Here is a 19,836-nt window from a genome sequence, read left to right as displayed (position 1 = left end):
AGTACAAAATCTGACAAAAGGAGAAATGGGTAATCATCATTCTGTACACATGTAGTGTTAAAATTCTCCTCTAGAAAAGACAAGAAACAGGTGGTTTTACAGACAAGTTCTGCAAAATTCCGGGGACAGATTGTTCCAATCTCATACGTTTCTCTATAAAATAGAAAAAAAGGAAAAAGTAGTCAGCTACTATTATATAATGCTAGCATTAGCTAATTAAAAAACATAGGGACAGAATAACGCAGAAAACTTACAGCCAAATTATGCTTTAGTTTATTAGTTTGACTATTCTAAATAAACTATTAGAAAACTGCAGATAGTGTATGAGAAAGAATAATTCAGTACGATCAAGGTTAGTTTATGCTAGGAATACCAAAAAACATTGTTTAGACACTTGGTCAATAGACACAATCATTCTGGTAATAGACAAAAGGAGAAAAGCCAACAGGAAATTGTTTAAGAGGTACAGAAAAATTATTTGTTAAAATTCAAAACTCATTATTTAAAACAGAAACAAAGTCCTTAGTGAACTAGGAATAAAGTGAACTTTCTTAAGGTAACAAGTTGTTTCTAGAAAAAATGGTAATAAATATAACTTTTAATTATAAAACATTAAAACATACCTTTTAAAATCTGGAAGAAAAAGGTGCCCACTGTTACCAGTTCTATTGCAGTATTTTACTGGAGGGTCTAGCCAGTGCAATAATTCTCCTCCCCTCAAAAGTCATTGAGATTCTATTAAGATTGGAAAAGAAATAGAGCTGTCATTGTTCTCAATTTACATTATTTTCTACTTGGAAAATGCAACATATAATCTATAGAGCTATTTGGAATTGATATCAGAGTTCAGTAAGATGACTGGATATATAACCAATATATAAAAATAAATTATATATCCATATATAATGTGTGCAAATATACATATATACATACATATATATAATTTCAAATGAATATAAGATGCATAAGAATAAGAATTTCAAAAGGTCCTTTATTAGAAACATTTTTACATTTTAATGAAAGACTTTATAAATTATTTAATAAATGAGAGCTAGACCATGATCTTGGGTAAGAAATCCCAGTGTTGTAAGAATTTCAGTTATTCTCAATTTTAACCGTAGATTTATTGCATTTTCAAACTGGATTCCAAAATAGCTTGATAAGGTGATTCTAAAACTTAAAATGTGGTGTAGGTGTTGTAGTGCAGTAGGTTGAACCATTGTTTCGGATGCCTGAATCCCACATCAGAATGCTTGGGATGGAGTCCTCCCTCTGCTTCTGAATCAGCCTCCTGATAATGTGTCTTGGGGGCAGCAAATAATGGCCCAAATACTTGGGCTCCTGCCATCCATGTGGGAGATTTGGATGGAGTTTTTGGCTCCTGGTTTCTGCATGGACAACCCTGGTTGTTGTGGGCATTTGGAAAGTGATGCAGTGGACATAAGATAGGTCTCTCTCTCTCTCTCTCTCTCCCCCTCCTTCTCTCTCTTTCTCTCTGAAAATATGTATACATATATAATCTGTCACTTTGCCTTTCAAATAAATAAATAAATCTTTAAAAACAATAAAATTTTAAATGTAAGAACAAAGGCCCAGCAATTGTCAGGACCCTGTGAAAGAAAACTAGCCAGAGGATTTTGTCCTTGCATATACCAAAATATATTTTACAAATATAGTATCTCAGATGGTGTACTGGTAAAGAGAAAATCAATTTGATCATTGCAACAGAATAGGGTGCTCAGAGACAGATCCATACTCACATGGAAACCCAATGGAGAAGGCCATGAGTGATCACCCAGTGACAGATTTGCCAGCAGCTCACTGGGGTGGTATGGACCACACAGTAAATGATACTTAACACTATTATTTATATGGACAAAAATGAAATTGAATCTTAATTTGTTTTGTTCATAAAAACAAACTCCAGATGGACTAAACTAAACTAGTAAAAGACAAAACTTCAAAACTCTTACAAAAATGTGTAATACAACATTTTTCTATAAAAAGAAGCAAGCTTTGAGAGTTTAATTTTGTCCATAAGAAAGTATCATAAGAAAAGTGAAAATATAAACAATAAACTACTTGTAATACATATTCTATGTACTGGATTATGCAAAATTCAATAATTGAAGCCCTAACACCCACTGTGATAGTATTTGAGATGAGGCCTTTGGCAGGTAACTAGGGTTCAGTGACAGTCACAGTCACGAGGTTGGGGACCCCCTGAGGGATTAATCCTCCCCAGTAAAAAGTAACACCAGAGAGTCTTCCCCTGCTCACCATGGGAGAACACATGGAGAGGGCAGCTGTCTGCAAATTGGGTGTTAGTAGGAAAACCCTCACCAGAAAGTGACCATGCTACCACCCTGGTCTTGGACTTCTAGCCAATGTGCTGTTGTTTAAGCACATTGTTTGTTGTTTGAAATTTTATTCCAACATACTTAGCTAAGAAAACATACAACCAACAAAGTATTAGTATCTTGAAAGCAAAAAGAATTTCTACAGTCAATAAGAAAAAAGTCAACTAAATTGAAAAATGAGTAAAACATATGAACAGGCATATCACAGAAAAGCAAACACATATGATAAATATCAGATGACAAAATACTTAAAGACATTACTAATCAGGAAAATATAAATTAAGATCATGATGAGATATAATTCATATCCACTAGACAGGCAAAAATTAAGAAGTCTAAGAATTTCAATTATTAGTGAGGAAGTGGTATAACAAGACATATTTTGCTGTCCACACTGAATATTGATATATGACTATTTTGGAAAACCACATTGTGGAATTAAACAGCTTCAAATACTGATAGCTGTCAATTTTTCATCTGCACAACTTCTACTCTATTGATAGCAGAGGTTTTAACTTATGTGTAGTGGGGGACACATGTGTCAGGAAGTCACAGGAGTTCTGCTGAGGTGGTTGAGTAGGCCTGGGAACAGCTGTAGCATAGGTTAAAGCAGTGTTTGACAAGTATCATGGTGTGAAACATGCCTGAGGGAATTTCTAGCACATATGTGTGAAGAGATGGTTAAAAGACATACGTAGCAGCTGACTGGAAGAAGGATGGTAAGATAAACTGGCATTATCTGAGAGTGGAATATCATACAGCATTGAAGCTGAATGAGTTCTAGCTACACAGATGAACTGTCAAAGGTGTCCATGACAACATCAAATTGCATAAAAAGCTGTATAAAAGTCATTTTATATTGTTTAGAGATACATATACATTATACAAGAGACAAAAAGAGATAAGGAGCTAATATGCAAGTCTGCTTTGGGTAACCTCTGGAAGGAAGATGTGGCCAGGTCGAGATGGACCCCCATCTATGATGTTCTTTCCTGGTCTAAGTTGGCGATGGGTTTCTTTTGTAACTGCTCAGTGATCTATACATTTATTACAGATGGACTTAGTAATGCAGTTACGTAAGGATGATTAAGGTTCCACTGAAGGTGGAGAAGGAAGTAGAAGGGAAAGAGGCAGAAAGAGGGTTAAGAAAAGGGAGGCATAAAAGAGGGAAGGTGAGACTTTTATAATGGAGTTCCTCTGTGATAGAAGTTCACATGGAGCCTAGTTTTTCAAATCTACTATGCAACATTGTATTTACTTCTAATTACTCTTGAGTACTATACATATGGCTTGAGGCTTACTCACCAACTCTTAATAAGTTCTGAGTAGTCTGTTTTCCTTACAGTGTTAGGAAAGTTTGCTATTTGTGTGTATGTGTATGTTTCCAGAAGAGCAACAATGAGTTTTCGGTTTGCATTTAGACGCCAATGTAGTTTAAATAATTCTTTTTAATTTTGTGTTTGCTAAACATGTATAGTTGAACACATAAATTAAATTCATATGAGATGTGATTCATTCAACTTCATTGTTATAAGAACAGGCATGATAGAATTCTGATCTACCAAAAATAATTTCAACATTTATATATTATAAATTGGGTTCTCTGATCTTTCTTTTTTTTTATAAAAGATTTATTTTATTTATTTGAAAGATAGTTACAGAGAGAAAAGGAGAGACAGAGCAAGGCAGAGATCTTCCATCCACTGATTCACTCCCCAAATGGCTGCAACAGCTGGCTCCAGGAGCCAGGAGCCACTTCTGGGTCTCCCATGTGCATGCAGGGGCCAAAGGACTTGGACCATCTGCTGTTTTCCTAGGTACTTTAATAGGAAGCTGGATCAGAAGTGAAGTAGCTAGGTCTGGAACCAGCACCCTTATGGGATGCCAGCTTTCTAGGCAGAGGCTTAACCTGCTATGCCATAATGCTGGCCCCCAGGTACCTTGACCTTTCTTAGGAGTGTGAAGTCTCAGAGCCAGAAAGGACTACAAACACATGGTAGGTGCACTAAACATTTGCTAGGGGGAGAAAAGAAGGATGAGTGTTCTTGACTTCTTTCAGAGTAAGTGTATTTCACATCACAGCCCACTGAAAATACACGCAGACGCACAAACACACCTCCACACACAGTGCACACCACTGAAACAAAAGTTATTCAAAAACCCTGATGGTTTCTATTCTAATTGATCCTACTTTGGGCAGGATGTGATCAACTGGATGAACCTCAGGATACTCAGAAAGGTGGCAGCCTGCAGTTTGAAAAACACTCATCTAGGGGCTGGTACTATGGATTAGTAGATTAAGCCTCCGCCTGTAGTGCCAGCATCCCATATGGGCACTGGCTGCTCCACTGCTGATCTAGCTCCCTAACATGCTTTGGAAACCACTTAAAGATGGCCCAAGTGTTTGGGCCCCTGCACCCATGTGGGAGATCTGGAAGAAGCTTCTGGCCCCTGGCTTCAGATTAGCCTAGCTCTGGCTGTTGTGACCATTTAGGGAGTGAACCAGTGGAAGGAAGACTTTCTCTCTCTCTCTCTTTCTCTCTCTCTCTCTGTAACTCTGCCTCTCAAATAAATAAATAAAACTTAAAAACAATAAAAACCTCATGTACTCCATAACTCATGATATACAGATGAGGCCTCTGAGCCTCCCAAGGGGCTACAGAGAGTGTGATTGCCAAAGCCATAGGAGTCCACGTGTCTAGACTAAACTAGCATGAAGCCAGCTTAAATAATGTGCCCTAGTCATCGACATATCGTTATGCATTTTCTCTTCGCTGCCTCTTCTCATACACCCACAGCCCATCATTCGTCAGGTCTGTCACTCTGTCTAACGAAATCAGATTAATCCAGTGGAATATATTCTGGATAAGCCATGCTGAGCATTACCTAGTATCTTCTCCTTGTTTGCAAATCAATCTCTTGATGACTTTCCACTTTGTGTGTGTGTGTGGGTATTAAAGCCATTTTTTAAAGAAATAACGTTTTGATAAAACAACCAGCTACACAAAGCAATCCCTGGATCTGTGACTTAACACATTTATTTCATTACCTAAGTTGGAATTGAAAAATGCTTTGATGTCCAAACAAAAGTTTGTGTTTGCATTCCCTGATGAAGCCCATAACATCCTGGCAAAACATCAGTTGGAAGAAAAAAAGACTTAAGCTCAATTTTTATATATTTATTTTCAACTTCCCACATGCGTCTGCCTAGCTCTCTGTCTAGATGGTTAGATTAACAGTTCACCACTCTTTTAAAGAATATCCAAACCACATTACTCTCTGTTTAACTTCTGAGGTGAATTTTAGTTTAAATTTATGTGCAAATTGAAAGAACTCACAGGTGGATTCCTTTTTTGTTACTGTTCTCATTATCATGATTATTATCAGCAATTATACTGTTATTTTTAATCAAATAGAGATTAATTCTCTGCTTTCCAATTGCTTAGAGGAGTCCAGAGCCAGTGTGAAGTTTGTGACAGAAAAGGGAAGGAAATGTTCATTGTTTGAAGATTTCTGCAGGCTTGGGAGGCCCATTCACCCAGGGGAAAGACAGGGTACAGGTCCTAGGTAGGCCAGCAGCAGATGGGGAGGCCACTCGTAAAGGAAACAGGTTATGACTTAAGAAACCTTGCACGCGTGCATACACTGGTTCCCACTGTAGCCTTTTGTCATCCTGAAAGACAGCAGGGTGCCTTCCCACAAGAAGTACTCAATAAGAGTGCATTCAGCTTTGCAAGAACTTGGAAACCACACAGCCCAGTGGGCCTCACTTTAGAGGTGAGGAAAGTGAGGGAGCTGAGGGGACCAGGCCTGTGGCTAGGAAGTGGCACACCCCCAAGCTGTGAGTTCTCTTCCCTACGTCATGTCATCTCTTAAATTTGAATTCTTTCCATGTCCTCACAGGATTCACCGATACCCCAGACGAAACCCTGATCAGTATCTTTCAGTCACTCTAACAATAAATCCTGAAGCTTCTTCATCTATGAGTATATGTAGCAGAATCTTTTCTCTGATTTGACCTAATAGTAAACCATAAGGAGCCATTCCTTCTCTCTTCCAGTCGATCACTCCTATCCTTCTAAAAGGGAAAAAAATGCTCCAAACTGCTTATATTAGTGATGACCTCTTTAAAAGTGAGAAGATACTTAGCCCAGTCTCCAATATTTTTACCATCTCTGTCTGTTCTACATTTATAATTATGTTACATGAGAGCCAGGTAAATGGAAAAGCCCCTATTCATCAAATGAAATTTTGTACCAATATATTTTTTTTTATTTATCTGAGAGGCAGAGTTACAGACAGAGGGAAAGACAGAGAGAGAGGTCTTCCATCTGCTAGTTCACTCCCCAAACGGCCCCAATGGCCAGAGCTGAGCAGATCCGAAGCCAGGAGCCAGGAGATTCTTCCAGGTCTCCTACATGGGTGCTGGGGCCCAAGCACTTGGACCATCTTCTATTGCTCTCTCAGGTCATAGCAGAGAGCTGGATCAGAAGAGGAGCAGCTGGGACATGAACCATTGCCCATATGGGATACCAACACTGCAGGTGGAGGCTTAGCCCACTACACTACAGTGCTGTTCCCCAACCCCATATGGTTTTAGTCTTTTAATAGAAAGCTTTGAAACAATTTTTTTTTTTTTTGATAGGCAGAGTTAGACAGTGCGAGAGAGAGAGACAGAGAGAAAGGCCTTCCTTCCGTTGGTTCACCTCCCAAATGGCTGCTATGGCCGGCGCTGCGCCGATCCAAAGCCAGAAGCCAGGTGCTTCCTCCTGGTCTTCCATGCGGGTGCAGGGGCCTGAGCACCTGGGCCATCCTCCACTGCCTTCCAGGGCCACGGCAGAGAGCTGGACTGGAAGAGGAGCCATCGGGACAGAACTAACGCCCCAACCGGGACTAGAACCTGGAGTGTCGGTGCCACAGGTGGAGGATTAGCCTAGTGAGCTGCTGTGCCAGCCCTGAAACAAATATTTTTCATCTATCAGAATTTCATTTATCAAAATTCTGTATTCTCAACAAATTCATAAATAATATTTTAAACTATAGTGTTTTTGTGTCATAATTGAATATTTTTGTCCCTCCCACTTTGATTTTAGAATCAATGCACATTAAAAACAAGAAAGATATATTAAGTTCTATCATTAACTCTAATCCAGTAGGGGCAGACAAACTGAACATTATAAAACAAGATTTAACACTGCATATAGGAGAATCAAATGAAATTTGTAGGATGACATAGGCAGGTCAGGGGAAATTAGAAAGGGAAGAGCACTTGTTTCTTTAAAAGACTTATTTTTTTTATTTGAAAGGTAGAGTGACAGAGAAAGGAGAGGAGAGAGAGAGAGAGAGAAAATCATCCATCTGTTGGTCCACTTCTAATGGCTGCAACACAGCAAACAGGTTGAAGCTGGGAGTCAGAAACTCCATCCTTGTATCTCATGTGGGTGGCAGGGGCCCAATCACTTGGACCATCTTCTGCTGCTTTCCCAGGCCCATCAGCAGGGAGCCGGATGAGAAGCAGAGCAGCCAGGACTGGAAATAGTACTCTGATATGGAATGTCCAGGGTTGAGATGCTTGAGTCACAACACTGTCACCAAGGGGGAAAATCATTTTACATGAGTTATATAGGGCACATTCCAACGTCTGCAGAATGGTCTGGACAAGGGGTTTAGGGTTTGCAGGCATCAAAGTGTGCAGAAACAGGTGTACCCTCTGATCATCAAGGAGGAGGGGGCGGGGAAGAGCAAAGGTCCTAGAATTGATGAATGACGGTGATGAGAACTAACAGTAGTGGCTTTTATGTGATGCTTTCACTTAACAAGCATTAGCACGTCCGGCGTGCACAACACGTCTGTGAGATGAGCACTGCTGGTGTTGCTATGTAGGATGTAAGAGGAGAGTGGGCAAAAATCACAGAGCAAATACGGGACAGAGCCTCTTAAATTAAGCCCAGGGATCAAAAAAAATGCCAATCGCACGAGTCTCTTCTAAAAAAAAAAAAGACTTCCAATGGCTCTTTTTTTTTTCTTCTGCTTCTCCTGCCCCTCCCCTTAACCATTATTTTAAATTTGAGACCAAGAAGTTCAAGTGTTAACCTGTCCCATAGAACCTGCTATTATGTACTGTGTCCTAGCCCTGCCCCGCTGGGCTGGTTCTCTTTTTCTCAGAGGTTCTGGGATTTTTGAGGATTCTTGGATGGAAGAAGTACCTTTGGAGTCCTGAGTCATGGGCTCCCCATGCCCTGTTGGACCTGCCAATCTTGGGAATTCCACTGTGGAGCAAAAGGCACCCCTCAGGCAGCGTGGAAGATTCATTCTGAAGGGCACAAGAAAAACCAGTTTCTGTGCAAATCAAAAAAAAAGTAACCAGAGCCCCAAGGAGGAAATAATTCTTCAATCAAAAATCACTTTGGTTGAAACATGTACTGACACCTAGATTTGCAAAAAAGAAATATGACACTGAGAAAGAATTAGAGTCCCCTTCCAATTAATAAATCTTGGCTACTGTTGGGAGTGCTCACAATTTTGTTTTCCAAATGAGGTTTAAAACCATATTTTGTAAAAATGCAAAATGACAGGTATTTAAACTCCTTCACTTCCTTCCAGCCCTCTCCCTAGGATTTGTCTTTACCTGGGCTCTCTTTTTAGCTACATGTGCACCAGAGGTATGGTCCACCCAGAATCCCTGTCCAGGGGCCATTCTGCAGTGATCAATGGGGCAGCCTGCTGTTTACCTCACGTCTTTCAGGCTGAAAAAGGTGCCCTTTTGTTACAGAGGCCTCCCTCTGGACAGTCCATAGATTAGGCAGAAAAATAAAGCAAATAATTAATTATCCTTGCCCCGACCAGCAGGCTCACACCTCTATTGCCTTGTCGCTCCTGAAAGTTAGAAACAACTGGAATACAGACACTTTTCTGGGGGAGAAACATGGTGTGGCTTTTCTTCTGCAACATTTGAGGACTCTTTTCTTAAGATGCGGGTCCAAGAACGGTCTTCTCATTTGCTGTGGTCAAAGTACACAGAGCCCTCAATGAACATTTTGGGGTGGGTATGGAGAATGCACAGCCTTTGAAATGATAATCTGTTTGAGCCAATGGTGTCCATGAACTTGGTTACACAGACGCGTTCCCCTGGTCTCTGGTCTCTTAAGTCTGAGGTCAAACATTTCACAGACTGCCACACCAAGTGATTACGAAACTAAGTTGTAGCTGGTGGACAGCTGGGTGCTTATTGCCTTGTAATCCCCAGTGGTTTGGGCTTGTCTTTGATTATAGGAGGTGACCTTGGTCGCTAGAATAGTTGGGAAATCTAAGGGACTGGACAAACTGCAAATAGATTGCTCGGAGTTTCCTGTTTTCATTCAGATGTGTACAAATTACCTCAACATGCCCCCCTTTTTTTTTTCAGAAAACACTAAGGTCTGAAAGAAACTCTTGTTATATTGTTGCCACTTAGGTTTCACTGAGCCTGCATTATCTACTCACAGCTTTAATGACTTCCTGCTGAGAGAGGTTCTGTAGCAGTCTTGGCAGCAGGGCTAAGAATAGCATTAAATGCAAGGTTATCTAGGCATTACACTCACTGTAACATGCAATTAACTCTCCTCTTCCATTTTCATTACACAATTATTCATTAATGTCAATTTAATTTTATGCATTGTTCTACATGACCGAAGGCTGATTACGGGCCTTTTCACTCCAATATCCCAAGTTAACTGGTGCCAGCCGCACTCAGGGCTGCCTAATTGCAATTTAGCCCAGACAATTCCTCCCATTTTTGCCTCCAGTAATGGAACAACAGATCATGGCCAGGTAAAGATTTTAAGGTGGAAATAAAGCCCAGGCTACAAAGCACTAAAGTTCAGAAAAGCCTTTTTCCTTTTATTCAGCTGAATAAAGACTCACTGGAAAAATTAAATGGAACAGGTCTTCCCCTCCCCCCCAACCTGCCTCATCCCCGCCTCTTTTTTTATATGACGCTTTTTTGAGCTGTAGTTTAGGAGTTTAACCTAGCTACCAGAATCCTAAGCTACTCTGGGTCTCTGGACCCCACTGGGCTTCCTTGGTTCAACAATGTCATGGTCATTATCACACAATGCTGCTCTGTCCACACCCTGCAGTTTCAAAGGATAATACAGAATGCCCAAGGACCTTCCCTAGTAGTTGCCAATGGGTTCATGGGTTTGCCGCCCATGAATAAGTAATTATTTTTTGTTGTCGCTGTTTGAGAACGTGAGCGGGTTGTCGGGTTCTCAAGTTCAATCTCTTCCCAGCCGTCTCTGTGTGTGTTTTGAACAGCATCCCTCAGGAGGTAGAAATGAAACACATCTTGCCTCTCTCTAAAGCTTCCCACTAGAGTCTTTCTACTTCACATCAAAATCAGTTCATTAGACGTCCACCTTAAAACCCTAGCAGCCGTGCAGGCTAATGAAATCAGGGTCCTCAGACCTCCTTGTGCCCAAGACATTCACGGTATCCTTTAATCTGCACAAACAGCGCATCATTAGCGTCTCCAGTTTTACCAGCAGAAAATTGGGGAAAATTGAGATTTAAAGAACCATTAAAGAGGAAGCTTACGTTGTCTTCTGCTTTTTGTTGATAGTTACTGTTGTTAAATGCATGGGGGGAAGGGGACTGTGCTGTGGCTTGGCGGGTAAAGCCTCTGCCTGAGGCTCCAGCAATGCGTGCTGGTTCAAGTCCCAGCTGCCCAACTTCCAGCTCCTTACTAATGTGCCTGCGAAAAGGCAGTGGAAGATGGCCCAAGTGTTTGGGCCCCCGCCACCATGTGGAAGACCTGGATGAAGCTCCTGGTTCCTGACTGCAGCCTGGCCCAGTACTGGTCAATGTGACCATCTGAGGAGTGAACTAGCAGATGAAAGACCGCTCTCTCTTAACTCTGACTTTCAAGTTAAATAAATAAATCTTAAAAACAAACAAACAAACAAAAAGAGCCCGCAGGGGACGATGAGTCTCTGGGATAATGAGATCTATCAGAAGTCAGGAAATAAGTCTGGCTTCTTTCACAAGGGGTTACCAGTGCCGTGCCCTGGGACTTGGGTTCTAGTGTCTTTGCAAGCCCTCAGAGTGGCAGGACGTGTGACCAGATCTATGCATTTAAGCAGTGTCTCATGCTCAGGGCTGGGCAGCTAGACTCCTAGAGCAACTGAAAAGCAAGCAAGGTACAAATAGACACTACAGCACCTCCCTCCTCACCACTGTGGGCAAAGCTGTGTCAGCATTTCTATTTGAAACCTCTCCCTTCCCCCCACCCTTTTTTTTCAGAGGCTTTATAACTCTGCCATAAAAATTAGTTCCAAGCAAAAACTTGGCATGCAAAGTTTCAGCCTTAGAGTGAACTTTTTTTTTTCATCACAAATTGTCAAAGAAAAAAAGAAGAAAAAAAAACCAGTCCTTTGGCTATTTTTACTTTTTTTTTTTAGGCACAAAAATAGAAAACAGAAATGTACTGTACTGGTTGTGCACTTTTTTGGAACTTTTACAAAAACATTTATAGGCCATTATGAGGCACGAGTGTTCTTGGAGGACTTCTGGTTTTCTCGACAGATGATTTTATAAGACCAACATCATCAGGGCCTTGAGCTGACTTTCCCAATGTGTTCTCTGTGGTATCTCTTTTTCTCCAGTCTCGGGGAGCAGCTGTGGCTTCTAAGCGGCTGTGACACTTCTGGTGCCCGTAGTGGCAAGTCGTTGCTGTCTCTCGGCTCTGTAATCCATGCTCTCAAGTCCCCATCAGGATGCGTTTGGCCACTGGACCACAGAGTCTGGTGAGAGGCTTCCACAGCTCCTGGAGTGATTTGCAAGATATTTGAACATTCTTGAGATTTGTAGGGAAACAAGTGGGCGCAGAGGGGAGGGGGCGAGTTTTTCCAACTCCTTTGAGAGCAGTGGGCCAAAGTCCCACACTCCACAGGACACCAGGGGAAAATTAAAGAACTTTAAATAGCACCACTCATTACTTCGCTAACATGGTTCAGGTGGAATTGTGCAAGTTTGGTGATACGGACGGCCAGTGGTAACAGAATCACACTTGTGGCTAACCATGACTCTCCCGGCCATTCAATCAGAGCACACTCTGGTCAGGTCTGCGAGAAGCTGTAGTGTTTTGATTCCCCACGGGTTGCAACTACTTGGTGCAACCCAACAAGTGAAGGAGGACAGCAAGGACTGAAAATCGGGGCTCCCACCAGCTCTGTGAGCTTGTCATTTTGTGGGGAACAGTGGGACAGCGTTTGTGTTGTTCCAAGTTCGACAGTGTCATTGCTGCTCCTTGTGTGCGGGTTGGTGTGTGAGGCTGCGCTGACATCACGGCCACTGAACTTTCTTCCCCCACCCAACTTTGATTTTACACTTAATTTATATGTTACTAATAGCTAACTGCTGTCTAAAGCCTTTTTGATTCATGCTCTGTTTGCTTTCCTTCTGTGAGGTTTATGGTCAAGGGACCTAATTTGCTGGCTTCATTATAAGCTGCATTTTGGACAAAATACGAACTAATGGGGTTGAAAGGAGGCCCTCAACTTTGCCTCAAAAGTCAAACCATGGCTTTCTAACAAAGAGGTATTTAGCAGTGTCATTGGAGCATTTAGCTTCCTGAAGTTCACATATGATTAGAAGTTAAATATCTAAAGATCCATTTATTTGCTTAATAACATGGCCAAATTGAACCCGTCTGTGGGTTCTGCATTATAAAGCCACTAAAGGACTCTTTTGAGGTTCTGTGTGTGTGTGATTACTGACTTAATAGATTTCAACCAGCACCAGTCCAGAACAGCCCCTATTCCTTGTGGCCTGCACACTTCGCGGAGCACCGCCCGGGACTGGCCTTGGGAGAACCTGTCACACGTTTCCCTCTATCTGCTCATCACCGTGGAGCTTTGGTATTTGAGTCCGGGTCTGCCTCCACCCGCATTCCTTGATGGTACAATCTGGACTCCTCTGTGTGTGCGGGTGTTTCTGCCACGGCACAGAGGCTGCAGTCCCTTGAGCCCTTCCCACGTGACAGTGGCTTGCGCTGCTTGAGGTCTTCACTAGGCAACCCCAGCGCGTTGCCGGAGAAGACTCCCGGACATGTTCCCCACAGCTTCGTGAGCCAGGTACTGTCCTAGTCCCCATTCTACAGATGAAGAAGCAGAGGCGCACAGAGGCCCTGACCAAGACCACACGCTCCTAAGGACCATGACTAGGATCCAGGGGGCTCCAGATGGGCCAGCAAAGTCAGGCCTCTCCACCACCATGCCTGCTGCCTCTTTAATGTGCGCTAACACAGAGCTCCTCCTCTTAACAAATGAAAAGCTGAGTGTGCTGATGAACGCTGCAGTACACATGACACACCTGTCAGTCAAGGACTGCATGTGACTGCAAGCCAAAAGAATGGCAGAGATCACAGGAGCCGTAAGCATCTAAGATGGCAGCCATCAATGTCATCTCTGTACTAACCAGGGGAGACTTCCTGGAGGGGGTGCGGCTGTCCTTGCGATTTTTTTTTTAAGATTTATTTTACTTATCTGAAAGACAGAGTTACAGTGAGAGGTAGAGCCAGAGAGAAGGAGAGGTCTTCCATCTGCTGGTTCACTCCCCAAATGACCGCAATAGCCAGAGATGAGCTGATCCAAAGCCAGGATCCAGTAGCTTCTTCCTGGTCTCCCACAGGGGCCCAAGGACTTGGGCCATCCTCCACTGCTTTCCCAGACCATAGCGGAGAGCTGGATCGGAAGTGGAACAGCTGGGACCAGTGCCCACGTGGGATGCCAACACCGCAGGCCAGAGCTTTAACCCGCTGTACCACAGTGCCAGCCCCAGTGAGATTTCAAGAATGAAAGGCCTTAGGTAGGTGACAAGGAGACGAGAGTTATTTCTACTGTGAGGAGGGAGAGAAAGGGGGAGCAGAGTGCGGCCCGTAGGTCAGGCAGTCCTAGGCAGGGGAAGTTAGAGAGATTGTCTGGGTGGGTGAGGGCCTTGAACGCCAGGCTGAGAAATATAAAGCGAGCTTAATGAAAGAACATGATTACTGCGTTAAGTGTATGGCTTAGGAAATCATCTTTGAGTTTGTTCAACAACCTGGGAGATGGAGTGTATTCAGAAGAGCCTGCGTTGCGTGGGAACAGGCTGTAGCACACCCTCCTTCCCAAGGCCACAGCTGGGCCCCCGTCCTTTCTCAGGTTCCCTGGAGTGGAGAAGCTGCCGCAACTCAAGTCTGCACGTGTTCATAGCAAGGCTGGTGCCGATAATGGAGGCCGGAGCACACGCATTGCTTGGATTAAGAATTCAGCCTCCTGCACGAAGATCCAGAGAATGCATTCAATCTCAGGGATTCTTCCCCCATTCTTCTCCCCCAGATAACTTGCCCAGCCTGGTATCTCTCATGCAATCTGATCCAAAAGGTGTATGTGTTCCGAAAATCCAAATTGACATCCAGCTAATGAGAGGCCAGTTCATCATAAAGCAGTCACCAGGAGCCAACCGAGCGAGCACTGCATTCTGGGAAAAAGAAAGCCACGTTTCGGATTCCAGTTGAGACACTCGTATTTAGCCAAATTTTCTCTGCCAAATAGGGGCCCACGGCAGCGTCGATCCTCTCCTGGGGCCACAGGTGGTCCAGCCCCGGGCCTGATTGGAGATTCTTGACATGCGTGGTGGCAGATAGTTCACGGTCGCTTTGCAGAGTTTTAGAGGGCATTTTCTAAAAGTATGATATCACAAGTGCTTTCACAAGTTAGAAAGATGCAACCTTTTCTTTTGTCTTAGAATGACAGAATGTGGTAGGAAAAAGATACACCCCCTTCCTCCACAAGACTGCCTCTCTTCATTTGACAAATGAGGGGTGCCGAGACCCAGAGAGGGTAAGCGATTTGCCAGTTCCAAAATCTAGATCGCTTTTCGTGCACACACTCAGTGTGCTCCTTCCTAATATATCTTTGAGGCTGTGCAGATTATTAAAGCTAATTAGAGTTCTCCTTGGTAAGGATAATTAGCACAGAGGTACCAGCCTTGCGTCAGACAGTCTAGGCTTCAGTCCAAACTCTCACTCCCTGGAAGACTTGGAATAAATCATTCAGCTTTCCTGATCCTCAATTTCCTCATCTGTAGAATGTGTATAATAGTTGAACTGAGTGCCCTGGGCTGTTAAGAGCATCCAAAAAAGAAAAAAAAAAAAAGATACTACACAGGAATGTTTTTAATAGACCATAAAACACTCTGCAAATCTAGTTGTAAAAAAGGATAAAAATATTATTTTAAAATGTGATAATGTTTGTATTGACATAGTTTATATCTGTGTATAATTTCTCTCCTCCCACTACCCCCTAAAATTCAAAACAAACAAGAAATTGGTTTTAGAACAGACTGCATTCCTGCCAATTTTTCATTCTAAATTGAGTGCTATTGGAAGGTTACAAGGCACAGGAAAAGGCACATTCTAAATCATTCCCGTTGAAATACATCAACATGTTAACAGTGGTGGTTGTAGGGTAGCAGGGCTATGGGGAATTCTTTTAAAATGTTTTCTTTTGTAATTTCTCAATTCTTGATAATGAAATGTATCAGTCTTATAATGAAAGAAAAACATTGAAAAATTAATCTCATGCTCTATTTGGAAGAGCCTCACTTGAGGGTCATAATTGCTGCAGTTTATCCCTTGTTTACCATGTGGCATACGTTGCTTTATTCGATTTTTTCAAAAAGTCCTACAGAAGTATTGTTCCATGTACAGATGATAAGCGGAGGTTCGGTGAAATGAAGTCAGCTGCCCAAGGTTGCCCAGCACAATCCGCAGAGCCTCTCTGATTCCAGAGCCCTTATTCTTTCCACTGTGCCATGCTACAAGGCCAGATTGAGATGGGACTTGCTGGGGTTTAACCTCCTACTCCCTCTGCCTGCCAGACCGTGGTGATGGCAGATGGCTGAGCCGGGTGCGTGCGGAGCAGACAGAGGCCTGGATCTGGCTGGGCGAGGAGAACTGGGCTGCATTCCCGAGTGTCCATTAAGGACTGGGGGAAGACTTCACACCTGTGCCTCGTCCCTTCCCCTCCCTGCAGCCTGTGGGTTCTCATCAACAAAGCGAAGACTTTAGACGAAACAAATGGCCTTCCAACTCGCTGTAGTGGCAGACCTCCTCCTCCCTTTTCTCTTTCTCATGTGAATTTTTGTTGTCTGGCCCTGGTGTTAGGGACAGTATGCCTTTGAGATCTAGACAAGGGGACGTGGGCCTTTGCTGTGGCATAGTCAGTAAAGCCACAACCTGCATTGGGTGATGGTTCTAGTCCAGGCTGCTCCACTTCTGGTCCAGCTCCCTGCTGATGCTCCTGGGAAAGCAGCAGAAGATGGTACAAGTCCTTGGGCCCTGCACCCACGTGGGAGACCCAGAAGAAGCTTCTGGCTTCAAACAGAAAGCCATCCTGTCTTTGGATCAGCACAGCTGCGGCTGTTGCAGTCATTTGGGGAGTGAACCAGCAGATCGAAAATCAATCTCTCTCTCTCACTCTCTGCCTCTGCTCCTCTGTAACTCTACCTTTCAAATAAGTAGATAAATAAATAAATCTTTAAAAAAAGAAAGAAAAAGGTGAAAAAGCTCAGCCTTATTCTCAGGGTATGATCCTAGGCCCCTTGTCCTGTGGGCCCCACTTCTGCTAGGCTCGGCTCTTGCTCTGCCATGTCTGTGCTTCAGTGGTTCACGTCTAACATTTGGTTCTTTATCTTGCTTTGCACTCAAAACAAAAACAAAACAATACTCGTCTCAGTGTTTGTGCTTGGAAAAGGATTTGCTGAATATTTGGGGAAGATGATGGGATTTACAATCAAATAACTTAAACATCCCTACTAGGCCAGCGCTGTGGCTCACTTGGCTAATCCTCTGCCTGTGGCACCGGCACCCCGGGTTCTAGTCCCGGTTGGGGCACCAGATTCTGTCCCGGTTGCCCCTCTTCCAGGCCAGCTCTCTGCTGTGGCCAGGAAGTGCAGTGGAGGATGGCCCAAGTGCTTGGGCCCTGCACCCGCATGGGAGACCAGGAGAAGCACCTGGCTCCTGGCTTTGGATCGGCACAGCACCTGCCATAGTGGCCATTTGGGGGGTGAACCAACGGAAGGAAGGCCTTTCTCTCTTTCTCTCTCTCACTGTCTAACTCTGCCTGTCAAAAAACAAACAAACAAACAAAAAACAAAAACAAAAACCACTCCTCATTCCTACTAGACGCTTCTATAAAGGTTTTTGCTTGTGTTTAGAGCATGGGCTCCAGCCTCTGGTTGTAGTTCCACCCCCACCCCCTCCCACCTCCATCTCCCTCCCTCTTGTCCCTCCTTTCTGTCTCTCACCACCACTCATTCCTATTTTTGCTCCTTCCCCTGAACAAAATATTCACCCTGAAAAATTTCTGCGCCAGGTGTCAACAATAACTTTTTTTTTTAAAACCAACACATCGTGTGGCGCTTGAATAAATAGAATTGATGAAGAGGGTGCAGAGCTTGAAGCTGCAGAAGAAGGGGCAGCATCTTGCTCTGCAAGGCCCCTGGGCATGCCGAGGAGCCCAGCAGCAGTGAGCACCGGAGCAAGCAGGTCACCTTTGAGCAGGGACCCTCTCTGAACTGCTCCCTTCCCTGCCTTTCTCCACAACGGGGGCCACTATGGCCACTGCACCCCAAGCAGACAGACCTCAGAGTAGCATTTCAAATTGTATCTGCATGTCTCCTGCAAACACCTGTCTCACCAGCTAGACTGTTAAAGAAGAGGTTGGTAGTATTATTAGTCATCTCTCTACTAGACAAGGTACCTGCTAAGCAGATGTGTATGACAGCTTGTGGGTGACGGATAGGATATGATGTGGGACTTCTCAATCAAACCGATCCTCCACTAGAAAGGAGGGAGCTGAAAGTGACCCGGTAGGCCAGAAAGCAAGCAAACCCATCTCCCGAGGGGACCTCATAGAGTTTGCAGAAAGCGGGATGACAAGAGAGGTCTCTTCTGGCACAAAAAGATTTTTGACATCATGCATAGAGGGGTCTTCAAAAAAGGTCAGCATCGTGCTCCCTGTCCTTGCACGTGGGATCCGCTGCACCCAGTTTTATGGGGAGGGGAGGGGCCGGGGCAGCAGGGGAGGCCCTGCGTGAAAGCTTCGTTTGTATACTTTGTAATCAGCCCAGTTGCCCATTTGATTTAGATCGTTTGGTGGAAGACCGTGCTTGGATCCGTGTTGGGCATAAGTAAACGGCCATCCTTCATCCGTCCGGAAATGCTCCGGTGGCTCACCGAGGTACCCGGGCAGCTGTTGTACTACGTGTAACGGCGCCAGGCGCTGCGCTGGAGAAGGGTCCGGTGCCAGGCGTTTCTGGCAGCGGCGATTCTCCCGGTGAGGAAGCTGGCACCAGCCGCAGCGCCAGGGGCAAGGCTGGAGGAGAGAACCCGCATGTCTGCCCTGGGAAGGAGGGAAGGGGGTTTTGTTCCTGAGTCACAATCAGCAATGATCCCCTTGCAAAATCCATCTCAGTGCCTGGGAGTGGAGCACTCAAAACCCAAATACAGGTACCTGTGGTTTGGTAGTTCCTTTCTCCCCCATGGCCTCCCTCCCTCCTTCCCCACGGATGGGATGAGAGAGAGGTGCCTAAGGCGGCCTGCCTCCGAATTGGCTTCTTGGGGGCGTTCATTTCCTTTAGTGCTCACCTATGGAAACTTTAGGGGGAGGAAGAAGGTTCTGGCCATCTCATTTCAGTCACAGTCCTAATTCTTCTTGTCACACAGCTAAGAGCTAAGGGAAGTACTGTGACTGAACTTCGGAGTAGAGCACCAAGTTCTCTCCTATGACGAATAAGAAACTCACATTTTCCAATGGCATGCGAATACTCTTTCTTTCTGTCTCTCCCAGCACATACACACATACATAGGAAAAAATAGGGCTGCACTGTCTCAGCGGTCTTGAAGAAGCCTGAGTGGTTTTTCAGGCTAGCCATTCCAAAGGCCATTTTGTAATTAACTAATAGGGGCAGATTAACTGCCAGTCAGGTGTTGACGTATGCTGAAACGTAGCTCGCAGATGCATTTGGAATGGCCTGTAACGTTTCCCATTCAGATCAGACCTTGTTCGCACTCATCCTCCTGCTAAGGGATTTCAGCACAGCTCTGTTCCATGAACACATTTGTGAGATTCCAGTGTGCAAGTTCCTGACCATAAGACACAGCTCCCATGGAGCACAGGACAAAAGCCATCTTCTCTGTGCCAGTGATACCATTACAAAGACGTTGGTCAGTGCTCGCGTCGGCAGCACATATACTAGATGTCGGCCAGCCACTGTTACACTTCATGAATTTCTTCCATCCACAAACATTTCTTCAGCCCCTTCCTTAGGGTTTTAGAGTTTCAATGAACAACACCACCCTGCTTTGCCTCATGTTTAGAACCATTTCAGGGATAGATAAATGGTCAGATTTGTATTACTGACAATGCTGATTGGAAAAATGGCCACATAGACTTAC

The 19,836-nt window shown here is 44.0% G+C and overlaps 1 pseudogene; it reads left to right on the top strand.

Annotated features, from left to right (window-relative positions):
• The window catches only part of LOC100351516 (55 kDa erythrocyte membrane protein-like), a 44,984-nt pseudogene extending 26,335 nt beyond the window's left edge, over positions 1 to 18,649 (top strand).
• The last annotated feature ends 1,187 nt before the right edge of the window (positions 18,650 to 19,836 follow it).

This window comes from Oryctolagus cuniculus, chromosome 7, assembly GCF_051225735.1.
Source record: "Oryctolagus cuniculus isolate XC-2025 breed Fujian yellow rabbit chromosome 7, ASM5122573v1, whole genome shotgun sequence".
In the NCBI taxonomy this organism is placed as follows: Eukaryota; Metazoa; Chordata; class Mammalia; order Lagomorpha; family Leporidae; genus Oryctolagus; species Oryctolagus cuniculus.
Note: the sequence above shows the minus strand (reverse complement) of the source record. Positions and strands in the feature narration are given on the sequence as shown.